General features: G+C 26.6%; 1 long non-coding RNA gene across 1 annotated transcript; it reads right to left on the bottom strand.

The window, feature by feature from the left end:
- Window positions 1–203: 203 nt before the first annotated feature.
- On the bottom strand, window positions 204–9,119 carry LOC136975186 (uncharacterized). Its single transcript, XR_010880763.1, has 3 exons — window positions 8,952–9,119; window positions 2,166–2,316; window positions 204–704 (listed from the first exon to the last, which is right to left on the bottom strand). It is a non-coding gene; the product is annotated as an uncharacterized lncRNA (long non-coding RNA).
- Between the last annotated feature and the right edge of the window lie 5,710 nt (window positions 9,120–14,829).

The following is a 14,829-nucleotide window of genomic DNA, read 5'->3' as shown; positions in this document are numbered from 1 at the left end:
TTCTTAAGAAAATAAACCACTCGAAATTAATGATTAATGAAGAAAAGAAGATGCTTTTTTATTTATTCTTTTATACATCAAAATATCCAATTTACAACGTATAAATGAAAAGAGTTAACTCTTTTCATTTTATAAACACTCGATGAAATGAAACAAAGTTTGTTTTAGATTAATTAAATACGAAATTGTTTTATACACTCGGTTAAAGTAATTATTTAAAGCTTTTTATTTCTACACTAATTAATTACAAACAATATTTTCATCGCTTAACAGAGAATTCTCGAATGATTAAATGAAGACAATAAAAATTCATGACGTTTAATCATAGTGTTAAAATAGTGCTTTTATAATGTATATCGTAGGAGTAATATTATTCTATTATGATACTTCTTCTTTCTATTTTAATGGGACATCATAAAGAATAAAGAGATCCTAAGAAGAAACAATAAGAGACATTGTTATTGACAGCAAATTGTTCCCACGAGTGTCATAGTTCTCGCAACCAACTTTTATCACGCTTGCCATTCGGTATAAAGGACCATACTTTGGACTGTATTTAATGTTCAATTTATCTTTATAAATAATCTTCTGACTTCTTATCGTCTTCCACAGTTCGAGAATAAAAGTTTTCATTGAACGTTTCCTCTTCTTTGTATGTATCTTGCACATCACAGAATCAAGCTCCAGTTTCTTCATCTCTAAATCTGAGACAAAAATGATATCAGATCTTAAACCAATAAAAGTCTTTTTGAAAATCCCCCCTTAAACTAGTTTCCTCTTTTTTTTATTCTTTACAGTAAACCAGTTTTTCAAAGCTAGAGTCTTCGTCATTTTACGTGTAAATAATTAATAATATTTGAGTATTAATTAATTACTTATTCTCTTAATTAAAAATTGAAGAATATAATACGTTTATAACTTATAAATTTTACCAATGATATAATGTTACACTACAAATATTTATACTTATATTCTTACAGTTTTACGTTTATAATATATAAGTATACAATATCAATACTGATTTAACAGTATGAATTTTTTATTGTTTTCATTTAGTGATTTGAAAATATTTTATTAAAAGATAAAGGAAGATAAATGTATATACACATTGACAACATTAATTAATCATCTACAATCTAATTAAAATACATCCGGATAATAAGTATATCAATTCATTTCATTTTAAAAACGCCGAATAAGAGCAATTAAATGAAAATAAACTGAATAATTAAATATAAAACAATTTATTTTACAGCTTAATTTAAATAAAATAATAATTAAATTTTTAGTTTATTTTATATTTAATTCTTTTTACTTAGTATTTTTAAAATGAAAAATAATTAATATATTTATTATTTGGATTTAATTTAACTAAAACAACTTGATTATTTATAAATAAAATTAAAATAATTTAACCATTTTACAGTTTAGTAATTAAACAGCTACTGCTTAAGATATTTTGTATTCTATATTATTTATATTCATTATGATTGAACTATTATAAATATATTTATTAATGCCGTAGACTAATCAGTAGAAAACATAATCAAACATATTATCTTGGGAAGAATTAAGTAGTATATGAACTATTTATGTATTTATATATACTAAAACTATAAAAATACCTTTTTAGTTTAATTGTATACGTTCCAATATATAATATGTCATTTGAAGTTTGAAATATAATTAAAAAAAATGATTCTCATTATGAGAAAGTGCGTGAAAATTTCTTTTTTATATTCTGTCGCCAATATAAACGTGCCAATAAAACAAGCTTGTTACTTGTTACGATATATTTCATTGAAAGAAGTAATCTCTCAAAGCCGTTGACGTTAATTCGGGATGATGTGTCTCATACCTTGGCGGAGAAAACTTCATCTGGAGAAGAACGCCTAACAAATATATAGGGAAGTGCAAACTGCCAGTGTTGTATGGATAGAGAGAAAAAGAAAACGCGCTGTAATTGTGGAAAAGTCGGTTGACAGAAAGGCTAACAAGGTCCATAGTAACAAGACAGGACAGTTGGACCGCCGGGGAGTTTCTTGATGGATTGGACGGTTACATTGAACCGACAAACCTCCTAGAGTTGGGATTACTGGTCCTTTCGACGGTCGCTGAACAAACAGACGGAGACAGGCACAGACAATTATCGCTTTGGGATTTACCTCAGCATCGTCCGCTATTCGATTTCTTTGAGATAATCTCACCCTCCTTCCATCCCGAGCTTATTTACTCTTCTCATAATCATCGACTACTATCTTTAACCCGAAATGAATTTTGGATGAGAACTGATCTCTCACAACTTCTCTGTCTTTCCTGAAAAAAAAATACATTGATAGATAACTGTAAAACTTATTTTTACTCTAAGAATAAAAAGTTAATTTTAATTCTTTACTCTTATGATATGAATAATTTAATTTGCTTTTTTTAATTACTGTTATCTTACAGAAACAAACATTTCAGTCATTTTAAACAAAAATAAAGTCTATTAAGAAAAAGGTTTTATTTAAATTACGTTCTTTAATTCTTTACGACCACAGAGAAATTACATTAAAAAATATATATTAATTTATTAATCTAAAATGAAGTAAATAACATAACATTAGTAATAATATTATTAAAATTAAATAAAATATGTAACTGGCGTGGTGAAAAATTAATAAAATTTTTCCCTGACATATTTATAGCACTGTCGAGAATTAATACATTCTAGGCAAGTACTAGCAAAGCTTATATCGTCTTTCAGTATTGTAGTATGATCATTCTTTACAATAACATTGTTCTTAATGTAGAAAAATAAATGTATTCTGCCTCCAAATGTGTAATAAACATCAATTGTGGCAACTTGGCAAGATATATTTTCCCAAGACGTACATAACAAGAAACCATTGGTCATTCTAAAAAGACATTTGTCCTTTTAATTTTATAGTAGCCAATTTTAACAGCTTGAGAAGTTCATCAGAAAAAAAAATCCCAAGTTTTAACTCATAATACATATAAAATGTCTTAAAGTATCCACGAAAGTAACTCGGTCACAGAAAGTTAGCATAAAGAAAACAGAAGTTAGATAAGTTCTATATTATTTTTAATATTAAAAAATATATTCTTAACATTCTTTCGGCGTATTTATATGAGAAAAAAATGGAATTATATAATTAAATAAATTAAAAATTATATTAAAATAACTTCGGAGAATTTTTACAATTTAAAATGAATTTAATAATGTTATTAGTTACGCTTGGGTTAAAATTATTTAAAAACTTTTTAGTTCTTACAGAATTTTGGTAAATGTGAAGTATACTTGATTATTATGAATGTCTGAAGTTCTTAATTAGCGTAATTTAGAATTTGTTGAGAGATGTTGCTCTTTGGACTTTCTTCAAGTATTTTTTATTAAATTAAATTCCCATTCAATTAAAGAATTAATTAATGATTTTAGTTTTAAAAATGTATAATTATATATATATATGTATATATAGATACTTTGAAGTTTGTTATAAAAGACTATTCCTGGATGAATGGTTTAAAATCAATATTCGAGAACGTAAATTAAAAATAGACTTATTCTATTTTTTGTGATGTAAAGAGACATATATATTTTTTTCTTTTTCGCAGTGTAAAAGTTTTGAAATGATTTTAAAATGTATTTTAATTTTAAATGTGCTTAATGTGAAGCATTATCATTATCTAACTCTTCAGGAAAACTTTAAAAATAAACTTATAAATCAGCATTTATGGTCGACTAATTTGATAAATATTAATTCAGTTTTTGACTTTATTATATGTAAAAACCGATACGATTAAAAGTATTTTACTTCAGTTAGCAGTTACAGGATAGAATCTATGACTTATATACTGACTTTGAACGAAACCATTAGTCTCTGTGTAAATAGCTGCAATTACCATTCAGTCTTACCACGATCTTACTCGTAACAAACTTTCAGATGGTAATTATGTAAATACCCGCAATAATATTAGCATAAATTTGTTTTCAGAAAACTCATTTTACGTTGATATGTTATTAGTTTGCTAGTTTAGGCGAAAAAAAAGAGAAAATATCAACACGTCATCTCTCTAACTTTCACATTGATGAACTTCATCTATTTCTTTTTATAAGATGAATATTTAAAAAGTAAATATCTGGCGTAAGTAAAAAAAATAATGATAAAAATGTGATTCTTTTCCACTTATCTCCTTTAACTTTTATTTTTTCGTATATTTAAAATTGTCTGTGAAAAATCTCCGAGTTGGAGAAGTTACGATAATTAAATCTTTATTTAGCTTTGAATGATAGATAATTAAACGCGTGCACACTCGAGTTGATCCAGTTTCTGTACAGAATGATTGAAGTAGGAAGAGATGTAGCTTCAATTTCCTTTTGCACTCAGCAAATCCATGACATTACGTTGTAGTGTAGTGAACCAAGGACTACAACTTCCTGTTCTGGTAAAACTACCACAATAGCATCGTTGATACTGGAATGGTTTGGGTAAAATGACCGTCAGATGTTAGAGTCAGGTAAGGAAGATTGTTGAACACGAACATTGTATTGATCATCTTCGGATTTTGATAAAGTCTCCTTTCGATAAGCACCCTTAGAGACGTATCTGCCCTCTGGTGCCATAAAGTAATATTACAATGATACGGACTCCCGAGCTTTTATGTCTTCTATTTTATTTTAATTAATGTTTATGTTTACGTCTGTTTTCCTTGTAATATATTCTTAAGAAAAAAAATTAATTAAATTCAGACATGTTAGGAAAGTTAAACGTCTCGAGTAGTAGCGAAAAAGTACAATAAACTGCGAAGGAAATTATTTTCAAGTATTATTCTTTCAACATTCCTTACAGAGGAAAGGAAGATATTTTAATATTGGTTTAAAAATTATCTCGTCGTTCTCGGGCAATTTAAAGCTGATAAAAAGTTAAGTAGGATATCCATATAAACTACTTCACAAATGTGTCATCAGAAATCAGTCGGGTCTCTTTCCTTGTTACTTTTATAACAAAATAAAGATCACAAGAATTTCTGATAAGAGATTTCCACTCCATTCATAAGATTCTAAAAAAAAATACCAAAAAAATGGTAGAAATATTGATAATCGATTACCATTCTTTTATATCTAACCAGGAATATAATAGATCCATCTCTTATTTCTTTTCTACATTTCCAAGTTTCTCGTGCATTCTATGAACTTTTATTATTTTTCTTCAACAATTATCATTAACCGAATTATTTGAATTTAATGTTATTACTAGCATTTGGTGAAATAGCAATTTTGTGGTCGAATAAACCTTAACGTTAATTTATAAATAGTAGTCAATGTATTGTTGGAAATTAAAAATCTTACGTGCACGACATTTTTATAAATATAGAAAGCTTAGTTAATTCTTTTGTTTTATGGAGATATAAATAAAATTTTTTTCAAAATTTGCTACTAAGGAAAACTGAACGATCATCCTCTTCAAACAAATTCATTAATCTTTGAATCTAGAAATAAATGATCTGTTAACTTTAATCTGCATACTGAACCGACCGTAGCTTAATGTATATTAGTTAATTTGGTTTAAATGTCAGTCGTTTTCCCTAGAGAAGGTCAACTTTTACTCGTTCATAGAGTTTTATCAACTTGCATAATTCACGAAACATTGGGAAAATAATGAAATTTCTAGTAGTAGTAGTCAATTTTTTTTTTGTAATAGTAAACTTTTGTTTTCAAAATATAGTATCAATAGTAGCTATAATTTTTCTTAATAAAGATATACTTAAAGAAACAAAGTATATAAATAGTTTAATATTAAAACAACTGTTAAATTTATTGGGCTGCAATTTGAAAAAAAAACTGTAGACCTATAAATTCCCACTGCCGTCTGCCTGTCTGCCTTCTTTAATCTCGAGAACAGTGTTAGATAGATGGAAATCGAGACCAGATATGGAAAGCTTAGGGGCAGGAGGCCCGATTAACTAAATACGAACTTCCTGTCCAGACCGGAAGCCACGTGATTTCAATTCAAAAATTTTCCCCAGAATGGAGTTACATAGATGATCGGTATGACTCTGTCATGAGAGAAAAAATAATTATTTTATATTTCTTTAACGTATAACGTATAAAAACAGCAAATAATCTTTATCGAAAATTGGATAAGTACAAGAATATACAGTAATTTCGTTTCTGTTACTAAAAATAGAGACCTATAATCATTATGTAGTAGGCTATTCTAATTTTATTAGAAAATAACCAAGAGCAAAGAAGAGCAAAATAAAAAATAAATGAGAAATTTGATGAACAATAACGTGTGTAAACAAGCTATTTAGAAATATATATATACTAAAGTAAACGTTTGTTATTACTCACAAATATATAAACAGATATGTAAATATAAGTTATATATATATATATAACTTAATCCACTTAATAAGACAATTGAAGACACATGTAATAATACTAATATATTGTAATATGATAGAAATAATAATATATATGATAAATATTGTAACACGATTCACCGGTTGTGTTTGAAGATTATTGTAAGTGATGGAAGAAACCACCAAAGGGAAATAAACTTAAACAATATTCTATATTAAAAATATATCGGCATGACGTTAGTGTCACGAAACTGTTAAAGAAATTGAACTTGTGACGAACATCAAAATTTTATATGTAAGTAACATGGTGTGTTACATTATTCATAGAAAATTGATTGAAATTTTACCACCTCATAGAAACCTAATGTCTTTTCAATAAAAATAATTACAAGATCGATTAATATTGAAAACAGAAAACAAATTAGTAAGATTAATCAGAAAAAAAAATTAAAAACACGAAGAAAAAGAAATAATAATCGAAGACAATTAATTTTAAATATAATGAAAAACACAATTTTCAATAACTTAAGTAAATAACGTTGTATAAATGGAAGTAAAATTAAGAAAAACAAGCACTCGTCGCAATTTTCATAATTATAAGATATTGTCCGAAATGCATTTTAATGAAGATTGTAAGGACATGCATTTATTAAGAATAAATTCGTTAGTATATCAAACCATATTTAAGTTATCACCGTTAATAAAACTATACTTACAATATACCTCATTAAAATATTCTTCTTCAGAGACTATATAAGAAGATACGACGAATTTAGAAATATTCTATTATTTTCCAAGACCACATATTAGATCTATCATTTACTCTTCATTCTACATTTAGAATAGGTTGAATAAAATTTTTAAAAAAGTATTAGAAATTTATATAGAAAATGTTAAAAAATTAATTTAAAATTATGCAACTACAATGTGATTTATGACGTTAACTTTGCGTTAAAATATTATTATTTTTCGCTGTCACATTTAGTTATTTATATATCATGTAATATACATCATTATGAATTTATTATATTTTTATTGCTTATATAATATTCGAATTTTTTAACGTAAAGGCAGCTTTAAAATATCGATTGAATCACTAAAAAAAATGAAAAAAAAAATAGATTTGTAAATGACAAGTGTTCAAGTATAAACACTTCATAAATATATCTAAACGTTATATAAAATATTAAATAAATAAATATATATATAAATACTTAAAAGGAAAACATAGAATAATGACAATATATAAAAGTTTTCAAAATAAAAAACGCATTTAAAAATATGTAATAATTCAAGAAAAGTTTCATTTTCTTTGTCGTAATTGCACAATTGCAAAATGATATATTTGGAAATTTAACCGAGATCGAAACTTTACCTTATATTTGTACGAATTGTACTGTACATCATCCGACTTAATAGGACAATCCGGACACAGTTACAGAATCGGAAAAGGTACCATAAATAAAAATTTGAATTGCAACAAAATAGAGAGAGAGAGAGATAAGTAAGACTACATAAAATATTTAAATAAAATACATGTTAACAAAGACAGAAATAAGATTTACATACAGTTGACATCATACATTATTCAAAATGATTTCTTAAAATTTTATTTTAATTTAAATATACTTCTCTATACTTTGAATTAACATTTAAAAATCTATCCTTATGTTAACATTACATAAAGAAATTACATTTTGCAATAAAAAGTTTTACTTTTATTTGTTTTTAATGTTATTGTTCTCTTATTTAATTGTTTATAATTGTTCTTATATATATATATTGTAAATTAGTAAACGTTGTATATGATATAAAATATATAATATTTATAATTTTTGTAAAAATGCAAATTAAAAATATGAGAAGTGTTAAAAATTATATATAAATTGTAACTAGAAGAGTGAGGTTTAAAAATTAAAGCATGTATCAACTAAATTGGAAAATGATATGAAAACATGGCAAAAATATAAATAAAAATTATAAAATAAATTCATAAATAAGTGATAAAATATATATACAAGTATAAACACAATAAATGATGTTAGATTAGAAGAAAGTAAGAAAAAATATGAGCCACTTCGAAAACATAAATAAAAAGATTCATTTGAACTGAATATTTTCGTGACAAAAAGACATAAAATTCTCGACACCAACTAGAGAAAATATTCCTTACCAATCGTTCTATAATGGATTCTGATTTAAAAAATTTAATAATTTTAAAATTTCTAAAGTTATCATTTTAGTATTTAATTTCTGACAATTGTCGATAATGAAAACTAGATTAATATGATATGTAATTCAATATTACACACCGTCATTCATTTCAAAATAAAATTAAATCTCTCTTGTCAAATAGACAACAAATATAATTATGTACTATTTACAACTCTTAAAAATGTTAACGTTCATAAAGGTGTATCTTATAAAATTTAAAATATCAAAAATAACAAATAAATTAATCAATTAGAAATAAAAACAGAATGAAGTTCAGAATATATGTTTACGTTATATAAAATGAAATGTTTGTCTGTTTTCTATACACTTCTAAACCCTTTGACTGATATGCACCAAATTTTCATACTTACTCTCTAGGATTCTGTGAAAAATATATGTTACCATAGAATCTCAACACTCCTTCCAAGTTTCTTCCACCTTCTTAACTCCTAAATTTATTCCAGATTTGATTGTCAGAATTCTTCTCAAGAAAATATAGGCTAACATGCAATCTAGGTATCCTACTCCTCTCTTGACATTTCGTGATAAACATAACAATGGTAGACTAAGATAACCAAATGTTTCTTATTATTATTTTTCACCCTAACAGCGTTGGGCATATATATTTATATATATATATTTTTTTTCTTATTTTCTTAACAATCTGTCTTGATAATTTTCTTAAAATATAAGTTCAGAAACTATAGTAATATAATAAAATGTTATTAAATCATACCAAACTTTTCTAAGTAACCTCGTGATTAAATTACCTTTAATGGAGTTGTTTTTTCTCTTCTATCTTAAGAGTATGTCTTATTATAGAAGTAGATAATATATTATTAACACGTTTTGAAAATCAAATAGACTCGTAACGTTTTTCTGTATCGCATAACTTAAAAAATCGATGCAATTTTGTGGGCAATAAATATTTCAATAAGATTTTTTACTGTGTTTACTTTTGGTTCCAAATTTTTAGAAAGAAAATTTATTTACCTTTCTTATTTTTATTTCTAACAGCAACTGATAAAGTAAATTACTTCTTTGACACTATTGTTGGACAGTATTTCTATAATATATTAAAAATATACTTAATAAAATCTTATACATAAAAAAAATCCTCTCATTTACTCATATTGAAAAGAATTATTTCTTTATGATAAGCTTTGATATGTAACCTTTTAACTAAAAGTCAGTATAATCTTATATTCCATCAGAAACAAGATATGTCCATTAACTTATTAACTTCTTTATATTTTTTTGCTAAGACGGTGTACATTTTGTTTATTTTTCTGATGTTTATTCAGAATATCATTTGTATATGCTTATTACAGAATTATAAGTAAACAACTTACTGATAAAGAACTACGAGTAAGTCTACATTGAGAGAAAAATAATTAAAGAATAATAGTATTTTTTAAATCAATTTTAGAATTGTTTAATTATATTATAACGAGAATTATATGAAAAATAAAAACTGATTAATCAGATGAAGGTATTTAAATATTTAATTAAAATGACGAGAATTAATTTGTCGTTTTAACATTATATAACAAACTTCAAGAGATTTTTTTGAATTAATAGAATAAATTGTAAATTATTGTCTAAGAAATATCAATAATAAATTGTTCTTTAATCTAAACACTTGATATATATTACTCATGACTAAATAATTTACGACAATTTCTAGAAATTATTTAGCAGTTGCACTTCAAATGATATTATCTAATTTGAGAATTTTAGATTCTGAAAAGTTTCTTTAATAATTGTATTAGGAAATTTTAGAGGTATGCTCTTAAAATACACGTGAAGATTTGGTGAAAGGAGAATTGTCAAAGAAAGAAAGTACTCACGATGATAGACTTCTTGGCAAATAGTGTGTCCCTAAGAGGAAAAGAACTTCAACTGCGATGTGTCTAGAATAAAATGAATTGCTTACTAAAGTTATTGCTGCAATAACACAAGTTCTATTACTGCTTAAATTCGAAATAACCTATGGAATTAAAGGAAAATAATTTACAATTAACAAAGACATTTTACAAAAATAAACATGACATTCAAATATATTTAAAGACGAATAAATGCTATGTTGATTAGCCGAAGAATTATATCAGCGAATAAAAAATATTTTAACAAGTAGACCTTCAGTCAATTTTTATTATAATCGTTTTTGAATAATCTAAACAATTTGTCAGGAAATAAATAAAATCTTTAATAAAATTATTAAATAATTATTTTAATTACAATAATTAATAAATATTGCATTAATATTACTTTATAAATAATATAAAATATTTATAAATTAATTAGAAAAAAAACATTACATATCTATGAAGAGGTTTATTTATTTATTACTCTTATATCAAATGTTTTCATCAGTCAATTAAGTCACTTGTTAAGCTTTGGCTTGTTGGAAGGTCCATCATTCTATATTAAATTTTCCATATTAAAATCGGGAAGTCTTATTAGAAAATTTATTTTCAGCACATCAATGCAGATCGAAAATTAACTATTTAATAAAGGACATGTTCGCTATTTCATAGTTTACTTTCCAAAGTTTTATTAAATTAATTTGATGAAAAAATTTACTAACTTTTATGGAAATTATTCGTAAAAAAATTTTATATCTTCAATAACATCAGCATCGATGAAGAGATTAATATTTTTATTATCTTCTAAGATAATAAAAATGTGTTCTCTTATAGACAGTTCTTTGTGAAGAGTAAGACAGATAAACTAGTTCTGGTATACAAACAAATCTTTAGCAAATTAATATTCTCTGAATTGATAAGACTGAAGGATTATTGCTTTCAAATATTATTTATCTTCATTGTTATAATTAACAAATATTGCTGCGCTGAAGGATACGAACCCCGCGAGACATAATCAGCAAAAGTCCAATATCTTAAAGGGGAACACCTAAGGACAAATTAGCATCTGTATGTACTAAAGATTTTGACAGAAATATCCAATAAGGGGCAACATTTCAAACAACATGACGCATTGGTAAGGGAAAGTTATTAGTTTATTGCGGTTAACATTATGACAGTATCTCAATTCCGATATGAACATTCCCAAATGACTATTGCACTTCTACCTCGCATTTCGTAATCAACTCAGCTTTATGGCACTAACTAGGAAAGCAATGTCCTTCTGGCATTAATGTTGGCTTCCTATTGTGAAACGAGGTAAACACAATCGTCCAGTTTCCACTGAAATTCCAATTCCAAAGATGTGTCGTATGGCTTCGTAATTCAGAAGAATCCGAGTCATTTGGATTTTATAAATTACTTATTGTCCAATTAAAACGATTTTATATACGTCGTATAATTATTAATGATAATAAGTAGTTCGAGATAAATAGTTTTCTATCGCAAAATTAACGAAACTTGGCCAATCAAAGTTAAGATTACTGAATGATGTAGTTATTTCTTAAAAATTGACAATCTTGAAATCATCCACAGAATGTTTCTTAAACTTTTAAGGAAATCATTTCTCTATTGATCACTTCATACAATTTAGAAATATTCTAAATATTAAATTATGTCCCTCTAGAGATCTCAATTTATTAATTAATCTGATAAATAGTATTAAGTTTCTAAGCTATTCCATTTCAGAAATATTGTCAAATATCTACATGATTACGCGATAAGGTATTCTCCTACAGCCATTAGGGATTGGGTTCGAATTCTCTGTGTACTCTTGGGACTTTCATGGCTACCTTCCATTTCTCGTTCTAGTATTCAATCCCCATTGTAACTCAAATTAACCTGCAATGAGCTAGATTTAGATGAATTGTATAACCCATTGCGGACTGATGGCTCATAAAAACATTCAAACTATTCTTATGATTTTCCATTCTGTTAAAAAAATTAGCAATTAAAAAAAACTAGTTATAATAACGTAGAAAAACAAGAAAATATAGCTGAAATTTTGCTTTACCGAATGTATTTACAGCATTACTTCGATAAATCGGATAGATTAATTTAGAAGAATAAGGGATTGCAAGCTAATTTTTCTAGAATATTGCTCAATTAGAAAAAGTTATTATGTTATTTGAAACGATTTTCAAACTGTAGAAACATAAATCGTCTCACAATTATTATAATTATTATTATAAATCTGTAATTTTTATTACATCCCTTTATCAATAATGAATTACTCCATCTGATAATGGTGATTTGCAAGTTTTTTTTTCTATCGAGTAAAGGACACAATTGAGTAGAGATTTATAAAATGTACATGTAAAGAATATTCTGCTACTTGTTTGCAGAATCAACAGTCTTTTTAGTCTATCCATCCAGTACGTCAAACATTTCTCATACTGGGGAATTACGTAAAATCAATATTGGCAAAAAGAAACAATTGACGTTCTGCCGTCATATCATCTCTTCAAAACTATAAATTATATCATTTACTATAATAATGGCAGTCGGAGACTTTTCTAAACATCATGCACAACAATGTCGGTCATTTATCAAGTCCGCCACACCAAACACTTAACTGATTAGAAGTGCTGATTGTGGCTAGCCTTTAATGACTAATCGATGAGCTCTAACACCATTTTTCAACCTTCTTTTGAGGCGTTAATTGTGAGATGGGTAATTAATTTACTATAATCACCATCTTTCTACTTGTGATATGCGTCGAAAGTTTGTATTCTTGTCAAATTATTGGATTTGTTTTCTAAAGATTCCAAGGAATGAAAATTATTTTAAAAAGTTCTGATATCATTTATTATGCAAAATATAGTGTTATATTGCTGTATTGTTTTCTATTTTTATGCGAGTTTCGTCAGTAAATAGTGGTCTGAAAAGCTAACCTAAGCTAGTAAAGATGCATCAGTAGCTGTAAGACCATGCTGGAACTTGCTTATAAATCACTTGAGAAGTTAGTTGTTTTTTATTAAGTTAATTACGTTAATCTAATGTGAAGAAATTTGTGTCTTCGTAAATGTTTTACGTCCTTTTAATCTTATAGAAGTCGCGTTTAAATACAGAAAATTTTTGTCAAAAGACGTTCTTCCGCTGGTGCAAAAGAAGAATTTCAGAAAATTTTTCTTTATTCTTATTACGTTAATCTTCTGAAATAACAAGTTGGAAATTAAGAACATTTCTAACAAGATTAAACATAATCCTAACACCTGAAAGCACTCGCTTAATAACATTGGATGCTGTTTATACATCCTAATAGAAGTCCCTGTTCGGAGTTTAAACACCAGTTCCAACATTAACTGGATTACCACTGCGACCGATGCGACCCTGCCAGCATCTGATGACGTGACGTCACACGGACCATTAATGCGCAATTCACTACGTAATTGGATTTCTAACCAATCGCGGACCTTCTGACAAGTCACTTAATTGGTATTCCGGCTAATAAATCAAAACCGCACCGAGTTGTCATAGCAACCTTAGTCTGGGGGTAAGCGGGACTATACCCCTTCATCGGAGAGTTAATAAATCTTGTCTGATGGTGTTTAATTACTAGATCTGCACAAGGAACGAAAATTTGATGCGTGGACATCTCGCTGATGAAACCGTCAGCCGATTCAATGCCAAACAGTTGATGCATTCAGAAACTAAAACGATGCATGAATACGGAGCTCGCTTTCCTGGTCAAAATCAATTTTTATTTTTGTAAAAAAACGCTTTAAATGACTAAAACTAATCACAAGAGTATAACCTAAAATGACTTTTGCATAGTGCCGTAATTTAAAATTACAACACAGAGCTATTTATTTATGATTAGAGATATTATCTCTCCTAATTTTAGTGACTTTAGAATTTATTAATATCCATCTTATTAAATTAAGCTTAGCTTACAGTTATTTCCTGCCCGACAGTTTGACTGATTAATAAAATATTATTTACAACACGAAGAGTTAAATGTTTCTAAATATAATTAAACCGGTGTTTGATCTAATGGCACAACTCATCTATGTAAAAGCATCATAGATTTGAATTTATTCTATGGACAACAATCTGTTGTTAATAAATATATTAATATAAAAAGTTTATATTTATATGAGCATATTTTATCAGCACTAATATACAATTCACTTCAAACGATAATTTAGTATGATTATTTTATTACCTTACAAAGCACAGATTGCCAAGACTCTTCGTCCAACTTCCTCATCTTTCAGAAAGTTTTATTTTATGTATTTCCTGTTAATATAAAAGATTGGCAGAGAAAAATAAATAAATAAATTTAGTCGTTATCTCTTTAACATTTATACTCGAGTAGATG

This window comes from Centruroides vittatus, unplaced genomic scaffold (assembly GCF_030686945.1).
Source record: "Centruroides vittatus isolate TY-2023 unplaced genomic scaffold, ASM3068694v2 contig_364, whole genome shotgun sequence".
Taxonomy (NCBI): domain Eukaryota; kingdom Metazoa; phylum Arthropoda; class Arachnida; order Scorpiones; family Buthidae; genus Centruroides; species Centruroides vittatus.
Note: the sequence above shows the minus strand (reverse complement) of the source record. Positions and strands in the feature narration are given on the sequence as shown.